At 61.4% G+C, this 17999-nt stretch overlaps 12 non-coding genes across 12 annotated transcripts; all 12 read left to right on the top strand.

Annotated features, from left to right (window-relative positions):
* The first annotated feature begins 1218 nt into the window (after positions 1 to 1218).
* On the top strand, positions 1219 to 1310 carry LOC131480641 (small nucleolar RNA SNORD116). Its single transcript, XR_009245695.1, has one exon. It is a non-coding gene; the product is annotated as a small nucleolar RNA SNORD116 (small nucleolar RNA).
* Positions 1311 to 2579: 1269 nt separating this feature from the next.
* Positions 2580 to 2674, top strand: LOC131480686 (small nucleolar RNA SNORD116). The gene has a single exon (XR_009245738.1). It is a non-coding gene; the product is annotated as a small nucleolar RNA SNORD116 (small nucleolar RNA).
* A 1559-nt stretch (positions 2675 to 4233) lies between these two features.
* LOC131480640 (small nucleolar RNA SNORD116) lies at positions 4234 to 4325 on the top strand. Its single transcript, XR_009245694.1, has one exon. It is a non-coding gene; the product is annotated as a small nucleolar RNA SNORD116 (small nucleolar RNA).
* Positions 4326 to 5594: 1269 nt separating this feature from the next.
* On the top strand, positions 5595 to 5689 carry LOC131480685 (small nucleolar RNA SNORD116). The gene has a single exon (XR_009245737.1). It is a non-coding gene; the product is annotated as a small nucleolar RNA SNORD116 (small nucleolar RNA).
* Positions 5690 to 7239: 1550 nt separating this feature from the next.
* LOC131480639 (small nucleolar RNA SNORD116) lies at positions 7240 to 7331 on the top strand. Its single transcript, XR_009245693.1, has one exon. It is a non-coding gene; the product is annotated as a small nucleolar RNA SNORD116 (small nucleolar RNA).
* A 1279-nt stretch (positions 7332 to 8610) lies between these two features.
* On the top strand, positions 8611 to 8705 carry LOC131480684 (small nucleolar RNA SNORD116). Its single transcript, XR_009245736.1, has one exon. It is a non-coding gene; the product is annotated as a small nucleolar RNA SNORD116 (small nucleolar RNA).
* A 1559-nt stretch (positions 8706 to 10264) lies between these two features.
* On the top strand, positions 10265 to 10356 carry LOC131480638 (small nucleolar RNA SNORD116). Its single transcript, XR_009245692.1, has one exon. It is a non-coding gene; the product is annotated as a small nucleolar RNA SNORD116 (small nucleolar RNA).
* A 1269-nt stretch (positions 10357 to 11625) lies between these two features.
* Positions 11626 to 11720, top strand: LOC131480683 (small nucleolar RNA SNORD116). Its single transcript, XR_009245735.1, has one exon. It is a non-coding gene; the product is annotated as a small nucleolar RNA SNORD116 (small nucleolar RNA).
* A 1559-nt stretch (positions 11721 to 13279) lies between these two features.
* LOC131480637 (small nucleolar RNA SNORD116) lies at positions 13280 to 13371 on the top strand. Its single transcript, XR_009245691.1, has one exon. It is a non-coding gene; the product is annotated as a small nucleolar RNA SNORD116 (small nucleolar RNA).
* Positions 13372 to 14650: 1279 nt separating this feature from the next.
* LOC131480682 (small nucleolar RNA SNORD116) lies at positions 14651 to 14745 on the top strand. The gene has a single exon (XR_009245734.1). It is a non-coding gene; the product is annotated as a small nucleolar RNA SNORD116 (small nucleolar RNA).
* A 1559-nt stretch (positions 14746 to 16304) lies between these two features.
* LOC131480636 (small nucleolar RNA SNORD116) lies at positions 16305 to 16396 on the top strand. The gene has a single exon (XR_009245690.1). It is a non-coding gene; the product is annotated as a small nucleolar RNA SNORD116 (small nucleolar RNA).
* A 1269-nt stretch (positions 16397 to 17665) lies between these two features.
* LOC131480680 (small nucleolar RNA SNORD116) lies at positions 17666 to 17760 on the top strand. The gene has a single exon (XR_009245733.1). It is a non-coding gene; the product is annotated as a small nucleolar RNA SNORD116 (small nucleolar RNA).
* Positions 17761 to 17999: the final 239 nt, after the last annotated feature.

The raw sequence follows: 17999 nt of genomic DNA, 5'->3' as shown, positions 1-17999 counted from the left end.
TGGCGCCCGAGGGTTGCTTCCACAGTGTCGGGTGGAGGTGCCCTTCTGAGCCCTGTGCTGTATCTGGTGTTGTGTTGATGAAGGCATGTGTTGGGTGTTGGCCGCCATGGGTATTGGGATGCCATGTGGCCAAGCACCCGTTTTTGGCAGGTTGATAGGTCTGTGCCCAGGCGAGCCTCGGGCTGGGGTGAGCAGTGCGAAAGGCCATGGAGAAGGAATTGTTGGGCGTGTTGGGGTGTAGTGGTTGTGTGTCCCCCTGGCGGCAGGTGGGGCGTTTGCAAAGCTGCCTGCAGACCAGTGCTGTGTCACTCCCCTGCGTGTGGTGAGGTTCCCCAGGCGGGACAGCCGAGTGTGTAGTGGAGTTGAAGGGTGAGGTTGTGAGCATGTTTGGGCTGAGTGAGGAAGGACCTGCCCATGGAGCTGGGTGTGCTGTCAAGGGAGGCGGGGGCTGTTCCCTGGGCCCGCAGCAACCCTGGGAGTGCCTTGGGGCAGTTGTTGCCCATCGTGGTGCTGAAGGTTGGAGGCCAGCATTGGGCTGTGAGCTCTGTCATTGTTGAGATGGTCGAGGTGCCCTTTGTGTGAGAGGAGCACGCAGGTCCCATGGCTCTGAGGGCCCGTGGGTGCGTGTGCTGACCACCTCGTTTGGCGGGCGTGCTGCCCATGTGTTTGTAGGTGAAGCTGCCTAAGGAAAGCAGCCTGAGGCCCAGCCACTGTCACCTTGGGTGACACAAAGAGTTTGCAGTGGGGACCTGTGTAGGCAGCATGCCAGGGTGCGAGCATGGGAGGCAGGCGCCATGGCTGTTCCTGTCTGTGGGCAGCGGCCCGCCTTGCTGGCGGTCTTGCTGAAGCACACCCTTGTTGTCTATGTACTTCTCAGAGGGCCTCTCGGTGGACGCAAGACTCACGTAGGCTTCTGCTGAGCCCCAGAGGCAGCAGTGAATGCCGGAAGCACCATGGCCTGCGCTGGGCCAATGCCAGCGGAGCTCCGAGGCTGGTAAGCATCCCCAGGGCCAGAGGCCCTGCACTGCCCCTAAGGATTCCTGCGGAGACCTGCCAAGATGCCAGGGAAGCCTTGCTGGGCTCGAGGGTGAGAGCCCACGGCCCCACGGGCCTTGTTTCTTTGGACTCTGCTGGCTCTTGAAGGTCTTTGAGGCCCCCGGGCTTGCCTCCCCTTGCACAGCCTGCCATGCTCCCCTGCCAGCGTGTTGGCATGTGCTTGGATCGATGATGACTCCCGCAAATACATTCCTTGGAAGCTGAACAAAATGAGTGAAAACCCCATACCGTCGTTCTCATCGTGACTGAGGTCCAGCACATTGCCCCGTGCAGAGAGTAGGCGTGAGGAGCCCCAGCAGGGCTAGGCTAATGGTGATCCTGCAGCGCTGGGCTTGTGACCCAAGGGCTGGCGTGGCAGCACTCATGCCGAGGGTTCCCATGTGCCCTAGTGTGTCCGTGGGTAGCTGAGTGCTGGGTGGGCGGGAGTTGAGACTTGGGGCATCCAGGCCAGAGGACAGAGGTGTTGGCCTCTTGGGGAGGGCACAGGTGACCCAGGGTGTCCAGCCAGGTGTGTGCAGGACACGGGTGTGCCCTGGGTCCCGGATGAGAGAGCCTAAAGCCCACAGCACGGCCTGGGGCGTGATCCCTGTGAGCAGCATCCTTGCAGCTCTGTGCCCACATCCTTGCAGCAGAAGAGACACAAGGCCGAAGGCCTGACTCAAGGGTGCTGCCCAGGCTGGTTGGGTCGGGATTGCCTGTGAAGTGCTTCCAGCTGGTGTCCTGGGGCAGTACTGACATGGCAGGAAGCTTGGGGTTGGCGGAGCCACTCTCTGGGCTGCAGTGCAGGCAGGCAGGCAGGAATGCAGTGGGTGGCGAGTGCACCCCTGCGCCTCCCTGTCCATGGATGCTGGGTCCGTGGACCCGGACACACAGATGCTGCTGCCAGCTAGCCCCAGGCCACAGCAAGAGCACACGGAGAGGGCAGCAAACTGAAACCCAACATGGGTCCCAGCGTGGGCCAGGTGATGGAGTGCTTTCCTTGTGGTGTGGGCAGAGCCTTTGCTCTGGGAAAAGTATGTGAGGGTTGGAGAAAGGGGATGTGCGAGGGAGCGTGCCACAGCGGGCCTCCTTGGGCCAGCGGCTCTGCCCTGTGGAGCTGCCTGGGTCCTGAAGCTTGCCTGTGCTGTGTGTGTACTTGGCAGGGAGCGTGTCTGCCATCGGCGTGGCTTGTGGAGTGCCAGCAGATCTGTGCTTGTGCTTTGGAGAGGAATCCCTGTGGGTGGCTGGCATGCAGGGAGCCCGTGTTGGGCTGGAAGTGCCTGAATCCTCACGGATGGTAAGCAGTGGCAGAGCCAGGGTGGGTGGTGGGGACGTGTCCCCTAGCGCTTCAGAGTCCTGCGGGAGTTGGGGGCATGTTGTCCTGAGGTGGCCGCGCCTGGGCTCCACTGCGAGAGTGGATGCTTGTGCTATGGCGGTGCAGGCTTTGTCCCTGGCCTCTGCAGGCCTCTGCAGGGGCCGGAGGCCATCGGCTGTGCCCGATGCCAGCCTGCGTTGTTGTGCTGCCAGCACTTTGGGGTGTGCTTGGATCGATGATGACTCCACCGTCAAACATTCCTTGGAAAAGCTGAACAAAATGAGTGAAAACTCACTACCGTCGTTCTCATCGTGACTGAGGTCCAGCACATTGCCTCTAGTGGGGAGCATAGGAGTGAGGGTCCATGGGCAAGGGTTGAGGTGGCTGCCAGCCCCAGGGTGAGCCCAAGGGCAAGCCCCCCCTTGGAGGACCAGACTGCTGGGGAGGTGTGGTGAGAGGGTTGTGCGTGGGCAGCAGAGCGCTTGTGGTGCGGGTGCTATGAGTGGGGAAGGGAAGCCGGTGAGGGGCCGAACCTGAGGAGGTTGTGGCAGTGTCGGTGTGTTTGTGTTTGTGTTGGTATGTGGTTGTGGGTGTTGATGGAGGGGTGTGTGTGAGTGGTGCGCACGCCTGTGGTGTTCCCTGAACAAGCCATTGGTCCTGAACCTTGGCGCCCGAGGGTTGCTTCCACAGTGTCGGGTGGAGGTGCCCTTCTGAGCCCTGTGCTGTATCTGGTGTTGTGTTGATGAAGGCATGTGTTGGGTGTTGGCCGCCATGGGTATTGGGATGCCATGTGGCCAAGCACCCGTTTTTGGCAGGTTGATAGGTCTGTGCCCAGGCGAGCCTCGGGCTGGGGTGAGCAGTGCGAAAGGCCATGGAGAAGGAATTGTTGGGCGTGTTGGGGTGTAGTGGTTGTGTGTCCCCCTGGCGGCAGGTGGGGCGTTTGCAAAGCTGCCTGCAGACCAGTGCTGTGTCACTCCCCTGCGTGTGGTGAGGTTCCCCAGGCGGGACAGCCGAGTGTGTAGTGGAGTTGAAGGGTGAGGTTGTGAGCATGTTTGGGCTGAGTGAGGAAGGACCTGCCCATGGAGCTGGGTGTGCTGTCAAGGGAGGCGGGGGCTGTTCCCTGGGCCCGCAGCAACCCTGGGAGTGCCTTGGGGCAGTTGTTGCCCATCGTGGTGCTGAAGGTTGGAGGCCAGCATTGGGCTGTGAGCTCTGTCATTGTTGAGATGGTCGAGGTGCCCTTTGTGTGAGAGGAGCACGCAGGTCCCATGGCTCTGAGGGCCCGTGGGTGCGTGTGCTGCCCACCTCGTTTGGCGGGCGTGCTGCCCATGTGTTTGTAGGTGAAGCTGCCTAAGGAAAGCAGCCTGAGGCCCAGCCACTGTCACCTTGGGTGACACAAAGAGTTTGCAGTGGGGACCTGTGTAGGCAGCATGCCAGGGTGCGAGCATGGGAGGCAGGCGCCATGGCTGTTCCTGTCTGTGGGCAGCGGCCCGCCTTGCTGGCGGTCTTGCTGAAGCACACCCTTGTTGTCTATGTACTTCTCAGAGGGCCTCTCGGTGGACGCAAGACTCACGTAGGCTTCTGCTGAGCCCCAGAGGCAGCAGTGAATGCCGGAAGCACCATGGCCTGCGCTGGGCCAATGCCAGCGGAGCTCCGAGGCTGGTAAGCATCCCCAGGGCCAGAGGCCCTGCACTGCCCCTAAGGATTCCTGCGGAGACCTGCCAAGATGCCAGGGAAGCCTTGCTGGGCTCAAGGGTGAGAGCCCACGGCCCCACGGGCCTTGTTTCTTTGGACTCTGCTGGCTCTTGAAGGTCTTTGAGGCCCCCGGGCTTGCCTCCCCTTGCACAGCCTGCCATGCTCCCCTGCCAGCGTGTTGGCATGTGCTTGGATCGATGATGACTCCCGCAAATACATTCCTTGGAAGCTGAACAAAATGAGTGAAAACCCCATACCGTCGTTCTCATCGTGACTGAGGTCCAGCACATTGCCCCGTGCAGAGAGTAGGCGTGAGGAGCCCCAGCAGGGCTAGGCTAATGGTGATCCTGCAGCGCTGGGCTTGTGACCCAAGGGCTGGCGTGGCAGCACTCATGCCGAGGGTTCCCATGTGCCCTAGTGTGTCCGTGGGTAGCTGAGTGCTGGGTGGGCGGGAGTTGAGACTTGGGGCATCCAGGCCAGAGGACAGAGGTGTTGGCCTCTTGGGGAGGGCACAGGTGACCCAGGGTGTCCAGCCAGGTGTGTGCAGGACACGGGTGTGCCCTGGGTCCCGGATGAGAGAGCCTAAAGCCCACAGCACGGCCTGGGGCGTGATCCCTGTGAGCAGCATCCTTGCAGCTCTGTGCCCACATCCTTGCAGCAGAAGAGACACAAGGCCGAAGGCCTGACTCAAGGGTGCTGCCCAGGCTGGTTGGGTCGGGATTGCCTGTGAAGTGCTTCCAGCTGGTGTCCTGGGGCAGTACTGACATGGCAGGAAGCTTGGGGTTGGCGGAGCCACTCTCTGGGCTGCAGTGCAGGCAGGCAGGCAGGAATGCAGTGGGTGGCGAGTGCACCCCTGCGCCTCCCTGTCCATGGATGCTGGGTCCGTGGACCCGGACACACAGATGCTGCTGCCAGCTAGCCCCAGGCCACAGCAAGAGCACACGGAGAGGGCAGCAAACTGAAACCCAACATGGGTCCCAGCGTGGGCCAGGTGATGGAGTGCTTTCCTTGTGGTGTGGGCAGAGCCTTTGCTCTGGGAAAAGTATGTGAGGGTTGGAGAAAGGGGATGTGCGAGGGAGTGTGCCACAGCGGGCCTCCTTGGGCCAGCAGCTCTGCCCTGTGGAGCTGCCTGGGTCCTGAAGCTTGCCTGTGCTGTGTGTGTACTTGGCAGGGAGCGTGTCTGCCATCGGCGTGGCTTGTGGAGTGCCAGCAGATCTGTGCTTGTGCTTTGGAGAGGAATCCCTGTGGGTGGCTGGCATGCAGGGAGCCCGTGTTGGGCTGGAAGTGCCTGAATCCTTACGGATGGTAAGCAGTGGCAGAGCCAGGGTGGGTGGTGGGGACGTGTCCCCTAGCGCTTCAGAGTCCTGCGGGAGTTGGGGGCATGTTGTCCTGAGGTGGCCGCGCCTGGGCTCCACTGCGAGAGTGGATGCTTGTGCTATGGCGGTGCAGGCTTTGTCCCTGGCCTCTGCAGGCCTCTGCAGGGGCCGGAGGCCATCGGCTGTGCCCGATGCCAGCCTGCGTTGTTGTGCTGCCAGCACTTTGGGGTGTGCTTGGATCGATGATGACTCCACCGTCAAACATTCCTTGGAAAAGCTGAACAAAATGAGTGAAAACTCACTACCGTCGTTCTCATCGTGACTGAGGTCCAGCACATTGCCTCTAGTGGGGAGCATAGGAGTGAGGGTCCATGGGCAAGGGTTGAGGTGGCTGCCAGCCCCAGGGTGAGCCCAAGGGCAAGCCCCCCCTTGGAGGACCAGCCTGCTGGGGAGGTGTGGTGAGAGGGTTGTGCGTGGGCAGCAGAGCGCTTGTGGTGCGGGTGCTATGAGTGGGGAAGGGAAGCCGGTGAGGGGCCGAACCTGAGGAGGTTGTGGCAGTGTCGGTGTGTTTGTGTTTGTGTTGGTATGTGGTTGTGGGTGTTGATGGAGGGGTGTGTGTGAGTGGTGCGCACGCCTGTGGTGTTCCCTGAACAAGCCATTGGTCCTGAGCCTTGGCGCCCGAGGGTTGCTTCCACAGTGTCGGGTGGAGGTGCCCTTCTGAGCCCTGTGCTGTATCTGGTGTTGTGTTGATGAAGGCATGTGTTGGGTGTTGGCCGCCATGGGTATTGGGATGCCATGTGTCCAAGCACCCGTTTTTGGCAGGTTGTGCCCAGGCGAGCCTCGGGCTGGGGTCAGCAGTGCGAAAGACCATGGAGAAGGAATTGTTGGGCGTGTTGGGGTGTAGTGGTTGTGTGTCCCCCTGGCGGCAGGTGGGGCATTTGCAAAGCTGCCTGCAGACCAGTGCTGTGTCACTTCCCTGCGTGTGGTGAGGTTCCCCAGGCGGGACAGCCGAGTGTGTAGTGGAGTTGAAGGGTGAGGTTGTGAGCATGTTTGGGTTGAGTGAGGAAGGACCTGCCCATGGAGCTGGGTGTGCTGTCAAGGGAGGCGGGGGCTGTTCCCTGGGCCCGCAGCAACCCTGGGAGTGCCTTGGGGCAGTTGTTGCCCATCGTGGTGCTGAAGGTTGGAGGCCAGCATTGGGCTGTGAGCTCTGTCATTGTTGAGATGGTCGAGGTGCCCTTTGTGTGAGAGGAGCACGCAGGCCCCATGGCTCTGAGGGCCCGTGGGTGCGTGTGCTGCCCACCTCGTTTGGCGGGCGTGCTGCCCATGTGTTTGTAGGTGAAGCTGCCTAAGGAAAGCAGCCTGAGGCCCAGCCACTGTCACCTTGGGTGACACAAAGAGTTTGCAGTGGGGACCTGTGTAGGCAGGATGCCAGGGTGCGAGCATGGGAGGCAGGCGCCATGGCTGTTCCTGTCTGTGGGCAGCGGCCCGCCTTGCTGGCGGTCTTGCTGAAGCACACCCTTGTTGTCTATGTACTTCTCAGAGGGCCTCTCGGTGGACGCAAGACTCACGTAGGCTTCTGCTGAGCCCCAGAGGCAGCAGTGAATGCCGGAAGCACCATGGCCTGCGCTGGGCCAATGCCAGCGGAGCTCCGAGGCTGGTAAGCATCCCCAGGGCCAGAGGCCCTGCACTGCCCCTAAGGATTCCTGCGGAGACCTGCCAAGATGCCAGGGAAGCCTTGCTGGGCTCGAGGGTGAGAGCCCACGGCCCCACGGGCCTTGTTTCTTTGGACTCTGCTGGCTCTTGAAGGTCTTTGAGGTCCCCGGGCTTGCCTCCCCTTGCACAGCCTGCCATGCTCCCCTGCCAGCGTGTTGGCATGTGCTTGGATCGATGATGACTCCCGCAAATACATTCCTTGGAAGCTGAACAAAATGAGTGAAAACCCCATACCGTCGTTCTCATCGTGACTGAGGTCCAGCACATTGCCCCGTGCAGAGAGTAGGCGTGAGGAGCCCCAGCAGGGCTAGGCTAATGGTGATCCTGCAGCGGTGGGCTTGTGACCCAAGGGCTGGCGTGGCAGCACTCATGCCGAGGGTTCCCATGTGCCCTAGTGTGCCCTAGTGTGTCCGTGGGTAGCTGAGTGCTGGGTGGGCGGGAGTTGAGACTTGGGGCATCCAGGCCAGAGGACAGAGGTGTTGGCCTCTTGGAGAGGGCACAGGTGACCCAGGGTGTCCAGCCAGGTGTGTGCAGGACACGGGTGTGCCCTGGGTCCCGGATGAGAGAGCCTAAAGCCCACAGCACGGCCTGGGGCGTGATCCCTGTGAGCAGCATCCTTGCAGCTCTGTGCCCACATCCTTGCAGCAGAAGAGACACAAGGCCGAAGCCCTGACTCAAGGGTGCTGCCCAAGCTGGTTGGGTCGGGATTGCCTGTGAAGTGCTTCCAGCTGGTGTCCTGGGGCAGTACTGACATGGCAGGAAGCTTGGGGTTGGCGGAGCCACTCTCTGGGCTGCAGTGCAGGCAGGCAGGCAGGAATGCAGTGGGTGGCGAGTGCACCCCTGCGCCTCCCTGTCCATGGATGCTGGGTCCGTGGACCCGGATACACAGATGCTGCTGCCAGCTAGCCCCAGGCCACAGCAAGAGCACACGAAGAGGGCAGCAAACTGAAACCCAACATGGGTCCCAGCGTGGGCCAGGTGATGGAGTGCTTTCCTTGTGGTGTGGGCAGAGCCTTTGCTCTGGGAAAAGTATGTGAGGGTTGGAGAAAGGGGATGTGCGAGGGAGCGTGCCACAGCAGGCCTCCTTGGGCCAGCAGCTCTGCCCTGTGGAGCTGCCTGGGTCCTGAAGCTTGCCTGTGCTGTGTGTGTACTTGGCAGGGAGCGTGTCTGCCATCGGCGTGGCTTGTGGAATGCCAACAGATCTGTGCTTGTGCTTTGGAGAGGAATCCCTGTGGGTGGCTGGCATGCAGGGAGCCCGTGTTGGGCTGGAAGTGCCTGAATCCTCACGGATGGTAAGCAGTGGCAGAGCCAGGGTGGGTGGTGGGGACGTGTCCCCTAGCGCTTCAGAGTCCTGCGGGAGTTGGGGGCATGTTGTCCTGAGGTGGCCGCGCCTGGGCTCCACTGCGAGAGTGGATGCTTGTGCTATGGCGGTGCAGGCTTTGTCCCTGGCCTCTGCAGGCCTCTGCAGGGGCCGGAGGCCATCGGCTGTGCCCGATGCCAGCCTGCGTTGTTGTGCTGCCAGCACTTTGGGGTGTGCTTGGATCGATGATGACTCCACCGTCAAACATTCCTTGGAAAAGCTGAACAAAATGAGTGAAAACTCACTACCGTCGTTCTCATCGTGACTGAGGTCCAGCACATTGCCTCTAGTGGGGAGCATAGGAGTGAGGGTCCATGGGCAAGGGTTGAGGTGGCTGCCAGCCCCAGGGTGAGCCCAAGGGCAAGCCCCCCCTTGGAGGACCAGCCTGCTGGGGAGGTGTGGTGAGAGGGTTGTGCGTGGGCAGCAGAGCGCTTGTGGTGCGGGTGCTATGAGTGGGGAAGGGAAGCCAGTGAGGGGCCGAACCTGAGGAGGTTGTGGCAGTGTCGGTGTGTTTGTGTTTGTGTTGGTATGTGGTTGTGGGTGTTGATGGAGGGGTGTGTGTGAGTGGTGCTCACGCCTGTGGTGTTCCCTGAACAAGCCATTGGTCCTGAGCCTTGGCGCCCGAGGGTTGCTTCCACAGTGTCGGGTGGAGGTGCCCTTCTGAGCCCTGTGCTGTATCTGGTGTTGTGTTGATGAAGGCATGTGTTGGGTGTTGGCCGCCATGGGTATTGGGATGCCATGTGGCCAAGCACCCGTTTTTGGCAGGTTGATAGGTCTGTGCCCAGGCGAGCCTCGGGCTGGGGTGAGCAGTGCGAAAGGCCATGGAGAAGGAATTGTTGGGCGTGTTGGGGTGTATTGGTTGTGTGTCCCCCTGGCGGCAGGTGGGGCGTTTGCAAAGCTGCCTGCAGACCAGTGCTGTGTCACTCCCCTGCGTGTGGTGAGGTTCCCCAGGCGGGACAGCCGAGTGTGTAGTGGAGTTGAAGGGTGAGGTTGTGAGCATGTTTGGGTTGAGTGAGGAAGGACCTGCCCATGGAGCTGGGTGTGCTGTCAAGGGAGGCGGGGGCTGTTCCCTGGGCCCGCAGCAACCCTGGGAGTGCCTTGGGGCAGTTGTTGCCCATCGTGGTGCTGAAGGTTGGAGGCCAGCATTGGGCTGTGAGCTCTGTCATTGTTGAGATGGTCGAGGTGCCCTTTGTGTGAGAGGAGCACGCAGGCCCCATGGCTCTGAGGGCCCGTGGGTGCGTGTGCTGCCCACCTCGTTTGGCAGGCGTGCTGCCCATGTGTTTGTAGGTGAAGCTGCCTAAGGAAAGCAGCCTGAGGCCCAGCCACTGTCACCTTGGGTGACACAAAGAGTTTGCAGTGGGGACCTGTGTAGGCAGCATGCCAGAGTGCGAGTATGGGAGGCAGGCGCCATGGCTGTTCCTGTCTGTGGGCAGCGGCCCGCCTTGCTGGCGGTCTTGCTGAAGCACACCCTTGTTGTCTATGTACTTCTCAGAGGGCCTCTCGGTGGACGCAAGACTCACGTAGGCTTCTGCTGAGTCCCAGAGGCAGCAGTGAATGCCGGAAGCACCATGGCCTGCGCTGGGCCAATGCCAGCGGAGCTCCGAGGCTGGTAAGCATCCCCAGGGCCAGAGGCCCTGCACTGCCCCTAAGGATTCCTGCGGAGACCTGCCAAGATGCCAGGGAAGCCTTGCTGGGCTCGAGGGTGAGAGCCCACGGCCCCACGGGCCTTGTTTCTTTGGACTCTGCTGGCTCTTGAAGGTCTTTGAGGTCCCCGGGCTTGCCTCCCCTTGCACAGCCTGCCATGCTCCCCTGCCAGCGTGTTGGCATGTGCTTGGATCGATGATGACTCCCGCAAATACATTCCTTGGAAGCTGAACAAAATGAGTGAAAACCCCATACCGTCGTTCTCATCGTGACTGAGGTCCAGCACATTGCCCCGTGCAGAGAGTAGGCGTGAGGAGCCCCAGCAGGGCTAGGCTAATGGTGATCCTGCAGCGGTGGGCTTGTGACCCAAGGGCTGGCGTGGCAGCACTCATGCCGAGGGTTCCCATGTGCCCTAGTGTGTCCGTGGGTAGCTGAGTGCTGGGTGGGCGGGAGTTGAGACTTGGGGCATCCAGGCCAGAGGACAGAGGTGTTGGCCTCTTGGGGAGGGCACAGGTGACCCAGGGTGTCCAGCCAGGTGTGTGCAGGACACGGGTGTGCCCTGGGTCCCGGATGAGAGAGCCTAAAGCCCACAGCACGGCCTGGGGCGTGATCCCTGTGAGCAGCATCCTTGCAGCTCTGTGCCCGCATCCTTGCAGCAGAAGAGACACAAGGCCGAAGCCCTGACTCAAGGGTGCTGCCCAAGCTGGTTGGGTCGGGATTGCCTGTGAAGTGCTTCCAGCTGGTGTCCTGGGGCAGTACTGACATGGCAGGAAGCTTGGGGTTGGCGGAGCCACTCTCTGGGCTGCAGTGCAGGCAGGCAGGCAGGAATGCAGTGGGTGGTGAGTGCACCCCTGCGCCTCCCTGTCCATGGATGCTGGGTCCGTGGACCCGGACACACAGATGCTGCTGCCAGCTAGCCCCAGGCCACAGCAAGAGCACACGGAGAGGGCAGCAAACTGAAACCCAACATGGGTCCCAGCGTGGGCCAGGTGATGGAGTGCTTTCCTTGTGGTGTGGGCAGAGCCTTTGCTCTGGGAAAAGTATGTGAGGGTTGGAGAAAGGGGATGTGCGAGGGAGCGTGCCACAGCGGGCCTCCTTGGGCCAGCGGCTCTGCCCTGTGGAGCTGCCTGGGTCCTGAAGCTTGCCTGTGCTGTGTGTGTACTTGGCAGGGAGCGTGTCTGCCATCGGCGTGGCTTGTGGAGTGCCAGCAGATCTGTGCTTGTGCTTTGGAGAGGAATCCCTGTGGGTGGCTGGCATGCAGGGAGCCCGTGTTGGGCTGGAAGTGCCTGAATCCTCACGGATGGTAAGCAGTGGCAGAGCCAGGGTGGGTGGTGGGGACGTGTCCCCTAGCGCTTCAGAGTCCTGCGGGAGTTGGGGGCATGTTGTCCTGAGGTGGCCGCGCCTGGGCTCCACTGCGAGAGTGGATGCTTGTGCTATGGCGGTGCAGGCTTTGTCCCTGGCCTCTGCAGGCCTCTGCAGGGGCCAGAGGCCATCGGCTGTGCCCGATGCCAGCCTGCGTTGTTGTGCTGCCAGCACTTTGGGGTGTGCTTGGATCGATGATGACTCCACCGTCAAACATTCCTTGGAAAAGCTGAACAAAATGAGTGAAAACTCACTACCGTCGTTCTCATCGTGACTGAGGTCCAGCACATTGCCTCTAGTGGGGAGCATAGGAGTGAGGGTCCATGGGCAAGGGTTGAGGTGGCTGCCAGCCCCAGGGTGAGCCCAAGGGCAAGCCCCCCCTTGGAGGACCAGACTGCTGGGGAGGTGTGGTGAGAGGGTTGTGCGTGGGCAGCAGAGCGCTTGTGGTGTGGGTGCTATGAGTGGGGAAGGGAAGCCAGTGAGGGGCCGAACCTGAGGAGGTTGTGGCAGTGTCGGTGTGTTTGTGTTTGTGTTGGTATGTGGTTGTGGGTGTTGATGGAGGGGTGTGTGTGAGTGGTGCGCACGCCTGTGGTGTTCCCTGAACAAGCCATTGGTCCTGAGCCTTGGCGCCCGAGGGTTGCTTCCATAGTGTCGGGTGGAGGTGCCCTTCTGAGCCCTGTGCTGTATCTGGTGTTCTGTTGATGAAGGCATGTGTTGGGTGTTGGCCGCCATGGGTATTGGGATGCCATGTGGCCAAGCACCCGTTTTTGGCAGGTTGATAGGTCTGTGCCCAGGCGAGCCTCGGGCTGGGGTGAGCAGTGCGAAAGGCCATGGAGAAGGAATTGTTGGGCGTGTTGGGGTGTAGTGGTTGTGTGTCCCCCTGGCGGCAGGTGGGGCGTTTGCAAAGCTGCCTGCAGACCAGTGCTGTGTCACTCCCCTGCGTGTGGTGAGGTTCCCCAGGCGGGACAGCCGAGTGTGTAGTGGAGTTGAAGGGTGAGGTTGTGAGCATGTTTGGGCTGAGTGAGGAAGGACCTGCCCATGGAGCTGGGTGTGCTGTCAAGGGAGGCGGGGGCTGTTCCCTGGGCCCGCAGCAACCCTGGGAGTGCCTTGGGGCAGTTGTTGCCCATCGTGGTGCTGAAGGTTGGAGGCCAGCATTGGGCTGTGAGCTCTGTCATTGTTGAGATGGTCGAGGTGCCCTTTGTGTGAGAGGAGCACGCAGGCCCCATGGCTCTGAGGGCCCGTGGGTGCGTGTGCTGCCCACCTCGTTTGGCGGGCGTGCTGCCCATGTGTTTGTAGGTGAAGCTGCCTAAGGAAAGCAGCCTGAGGCCCAGCCACTGTCACCTTGGGTGACACAAAGAGTTTGCAGTGGGGACCTGTGTAGGCAGCATGCCAGGGTGCGAGTATGGGAGGCAGGCGCCATGGCTGTTCCTGTCTGTGGGCAGCGGCCCGCCTTGCTGGCGGTCTTGCTGAAGCACACCCTTGTTGTCTATGTACTTCTCAGAGGGCCTCTCGGTGGACGCAAGACTCACGTAGGCTTCTGCTGAGCCCCAAAGGCAGCAGTGAATGCCGGAAGCACCATGGCCTGCGCTGGGCCAATGCCAGCGGAGCTCCGAGGCTGGTAAGCATCCCCAGGGCCAGAGGCCCTGCACTGCCCCTAAGGATTCCTGCGGAGACCTGCCAAGATGCCAGGGAAGCCTTGCTGGGCTCGAGGGTGAGAGCCCACGGCCCCACGGACCTTGTTTCTTTGGACTCTGCTGGCTCTTGAAGGTCTTTGAGGTCCCTGGGCTTGCCTCCCCTTGCACAGCCTGCCATGCTCCCCTGCCAGCGTGTTGGCATGTGCTTGGATCGATGATGACTCCCGCAAATACATTCCTTGGAAGCTGAACAAAATGAGTGAAAACCCCATACCGTCGTTCTCATCGTGACTGAGGTCCAGCACATTGCCCCGTGCAGAGAGTAGGCGTGAGGAGCCCCAGCAGGGCTAGGCTAATGGTGATCCTGCAGCGGTGGGCTTGTGACCCAAGGGCTGGCGTGGCAGCACTCATGCCGAGGGTTCCCATGTGCCCTAGTGTGCCCTAGTGTGTCCGTGGGTAGCTGAGTGCTGGGTGGGCGGGAGTTGAGACTTGGGGCATCCAGGCCAGAGGACAGAGGTGTTGGCCTCTTGGAGAGGGCACAGGTGACCCAGGGTGTCCAGCCAGGTGTGTGCAGGACACGGGTGTGCCCTGGGTCCCGGATGAGAGAGCCTAAAGCCCACAGCACGGCCTGGGGCGTGATCCCTGTGAGCAGCATCCTTGCAGCTCTGTGCCCGCATCCTTGCAGCAGAAGAGACACAAGGCCGAAGCCCTGACTCAAGGGTGCTGCCCAAGCTGGTTGGGTCGGGATTGCCTGTGAAGTGCTTCCAGCTGGTGTCCTGGGGCAGTACTGACATGGCAGGAAGCTTGGGGTTGGCGGAGCCACTCTCTGGGCTGCAGTGCAGGCAGGCAGGCAGGAATGCAGTGGGTGGTGAGTGCACCCCTGCGCCTCCCTGTCCATGGATGCTGGGTCCGTGGACCCGGACACACAGATGCTGCTGCCAGCTAGCCCCAGGCCACAGCAAGAGCACACGGAGAGGGCAGCAAACTGAAACCCAACATGGGTCCCAGCGTGGGCCAGGTGATGGAGTGCTTTCCTTGTGGTGTGGGCAGAGCCTTTGCTCTGGGAAAAGTATGTGAGGGTTGGAGAAAGGGGATGTGCGAGGGAGTGTGCCACAGCGGGCCTCCTTGGGCCAGCGGCTCTGCCCTGTGGAGCTGCCTGGGTCCTGAAGCTTGCCTGTGCTGTGTGTGTACTTGGCAGGGAGCGTGTCTGTCATCGGCGTGGCTTGTGGAGTGCCAGCAGATCTGTGCTTGTGCTTTGGAGAGGAATCCCTGTGGGTGGCTGGCATGCAGGGAGCCCGTGTTGGGCTGGAAGTGCCTGAATCCTCACGGATGGTAAGCAGTGGCAGAGCCAGGGTGGGTGGTGGGGACGTGTCCCCTAGCGCTTCAGAGTCCTGCGGGAGTTGGGGGCATGTTGTCCTGAGGTGGCCGCGCCTGGGCTCCACTGCGAGAGTGGATGCTTGTGCTATGGCGGTGCAGGCTTTGTCCCTGGCCTCTGCAGGCCTCTGCAGGGGCCGGAGGCCATCGGCTGTGCCCGATGCCAGCCTGCGTTGTTGTGCTGCCAGCACTTTGGGGTGTGCTTGGATCGATGATGACTCCACCGTCAAACATTCCTTGGAAAAGCTGAACAAAATGAGTGAAAACTCACTACCGTCGTTCTCATCGTGACTGAGGTCCAGCACATTGCCTCTAGTGGGGAGCATAGGAGTGAGGGTCCATGGGCAAGGGTTGAGGTGGCTGCCAGCCCCAGGGTGAGCCCAAGGGCAAGCCCCCCCTTGGAGGACCAGACTGCTGGGGAGGTGTGGTGAGAGGGTTGTGCGTGGGCAGCAGAGCGCTTGTGGTGCGGGTGCTATGAGTGGGGAAGGGAAGCCGGTGAGGGGCCGAACCTGAGGAGGTTGTGGCAGTGTCGGTGTGTTTGTGTTTGTGTTGGTATGTGGTTGTGGGTGTTGATGGAGGGGTGTGTGTGAGTGGTGCGCACGCCTGTGGTGTTCCCTGAACAAGCCATTGGTCCTGAGCCTTGGCGCCCGAGGGTTGCTTCCACAGTGTCGGGTGGAGGTGCCCTTCTGAGCCCTGTGCTGTATCTGGTGTTGTGTTGATGAAGGCATGTGCTGGGTGTTGGCCGCCATGGGTATTGGGATGCCATGTGTCCAAGCACCCGTTTTTGGCAGGTTGATAGGTCTGTGCCCAGGCGAGCCTCGGGCTGGGGTGAGCAGTGCGAAAGGCCATGGAGAAGGAATTGTTGGGCATGTTGGGGTGTAGTGGTTGTGTGTCCCCCTGGCGGCAGGTGGGGCGTTTGCAAAGCTGCCTGCAGACCAGTGCTGTGTCACTCCCCTGCGTGTGGTGAGGTTCCCCAGGCGGGACAGCCGAGTGTGTAGTGGAGTTGAAGGGTGAGGTTGTGAGCATGTTTGGGCTGAGTGAGGAAGGACCTGCCCATGGAGCTGGGTGTGCTGTCAAGGGAGGCGGGGGCTGTTCCCTGGGCCCGCAGCAACCCTGGGAGTGCCTTGGGGCAGTTGTTGCCCATCGTGGTGCTGAAGGTTGGAGGCCAGCATTGGGCTGTGAGCTCTGTCATTGTTGAGATGGTCGAGGTGCCCTTTGTGTGAGAGGAGCACGCAGGTCCCATGGCTCTGAGGGCCCGTGGGTGCGTGTGCTGCCCACCTCGTTTGGCGGGCGTGCTGCCCATGTGTTTGTAGGTGAAGCTGCCTAAGGAAAGCAGCCTGAGGCCCAGCCACTGTCACCTTGGGTGACACAAAGAGTTTGCAGTGGGGACCTGTGTAGGCAGCATGCCAGGGTGCGAGTATGGGAGGCAGGCGCCATGGCTGTTCCTGTCTGTGGGCAGCGGCCCGCCTTGCTGGCGGTCTTGCTGAAGCACACCCTTGTTGTCTATGTACTTCTCAGAGGGCCTCTCGGTGGACGCAAGACTCACGTAGGCTTCTGCTGAGCCCCAGAGGCAGCAGTGAATGCCGGAAGCACCATGGCCTGCGCTGGGCCAATGCCAGCGGAGCTCCGAGGCTGGTAAGCATCCCCAGGGCCAGAGGCCCTGCACTGCCCCTAAGGATTCCTGCGGAGACCTGCCAAGATGCCAGGGAAGCCTTGCTGGGCTCGAGGGTGAGAGCCCACGGCCCCACGGGCCTTGTTTCTTTGGACTCTGCTGGCTCTTGAAGGTCTTTGAGGCCCCCGGGCTTGCCTCCCCTTGCACAGCCTGCCATGCTCCCCTGCCAGCGTGTTGGCATGTGCTTGGATCGATGATGACTCCCGCAAATACATTCCTTGGAAGCTGAACAAAATGAGTGAAAACCCCATACCGTCGTTCTCATCGTGACTGAGGTCCAGCACATTGCCCCGTGCAGAGAGTAGGCGTGAGGAGCCCGAGCAGGGCTAGGCTAATGGTGATCCTGCAGCGGTGGGCTTGTGACCCAAGGGCTGGCGTGGCAGCACTCATGCCGAGGGTTCCCATGTGCCCTAGTGTGTCCGTGGGTAGCTGAGTGCTGGGTGGGCGGGAGTTGAGACTTGGGGCATCCAGGCCAGAGGACAGAGGTGTTGGCCTCTTGGGGAGGGCACAGGTGACCCAGGGTGTCCAGCCAGGTGTGTGCAGGACACGGGTGTGCCCTGGGTCCCGGATGAGAGAGCCTAAAGCCCACAGCACGGCCTGGGGCGTGATCCCTGTGAGCAGCATCCTTGCAGCTCTGTGCCCACATCCTTGCAGCAGAAGAGACACAAGGCCGAAGGCCTGACTCAAGGGTGCTGCCCAAGCTGGTTGGGTCGGGATTGCCTGTGAAGTGCTTCCAGCTGGTGTCCTGGGGCAGTACTGACATGGCAGGAAGCTTGGGGTTGGCGGAGCCACTCTCTGGGCTGCAGTGCAGGCAGGCAGGCAGGAATGCAGTGGGTGGCGAGTGCACCCCTGCGCCTCCCTGTCCATGGATGCTGGGTCCGTGGACCCGGACACACAGATGCTGCTGCCAGCTAGCCCCAGGCCACAGCAAGAGCACACGGAGAGGGCAGCAAACTGAAACCCAACATGGGTCCCAGCGTGGGCCAGGTGATGGAGTGCTTTCCTTGTGGTGTGGGCAGAGCCTTTGCTCTGGGAAAAGTATGTGAGGGTTGGAGAAAGGGGATGTGCGAGGGAGTGTGCCACAGCGGGCCTCCTTGGGCCAGCGGCTCTGCCCTGTGGAGCTGCCTGGGTCCTGAAGCTTGCCTGTGCTGTGTGTGTACTTGGCAGGGAGCGTGTCTGCCATCGGCGTGGCTTGTGGAGTGCCAGCAGATCTGTGCTTGTGCTTTGGAGAGGAATCCCTGTGGGTGGCTGGCATGCAGGGAGCCCGTGTTGGGCTGGAAGTGCCTGAATCCTCACGGATGGTAAGCAGTGGCAGAGCCAGGGTGGGTGGTGGGGACGTGTCCCCTAGCGCTTCAGAGTCCTGCGGGAGTTGGGGGCATGTTGTCCTGAGGTGGCCGCGCCTGGGCTCCACTGCGAGAGTGGATGCTTGTGCTATGGCGGTGCAGGCTTTGTCCCTGGCCTCTGCAGGCCTCTGCAGGGGCCGGAGGCCATCGGCTGTGCCCGATGCCAGCCTGCGTTGTTGTGCTGCCAGCACTTTGGGGTGTGCTTGGATCGATGATGACTCCACCGTCAAACATTCCTTGGAAAAGCTGAACAAAATGAGTGAAAACTCACTACCGTCGTTCTCATCGTGACTGAGGTCCAGCACATTGCCTCTAGTGGGGAGCATAGGAGTGAGGGTCCATGGGCAAGGGTTGAGGTGGCTGCCAGCCCCAGGGTGAGCCCAAGGGCAAGCCCCCCCTTGGAGGACCAGCCTGCTGGGGAGGTGTGGTGAGAGGGTTGTGCGTGGGCAGCAGAGCGCTTGTGGTGCGGGTGCTATGAGTGGGGAAGGGAAGCCGGTGAGGGGCCGAACCTGAGGAGGTTGTGGCAGTGTCGGTGTGTT

The sequence above is a fragment of the Ochotona princeps genome, chromosome 6, assembly GCF_030435755.1.
Source record: "Ochotona princeps isolate mOchPri1 chromosome 6, mOchPri1.hap1, whole genome shotgun sequence".
Lineage (NCBI taxonomy): Eukaryota > Metazoa > Chordata > Mammalia > Lagomorpha > Ochotonidae > Ochotona > Ochotona princeps.
The sequence above is the reverse complement of the archived record's forward strand: the minus strand, read 5'-3'. Positions and strand labels throughout refer to the sequence as shown.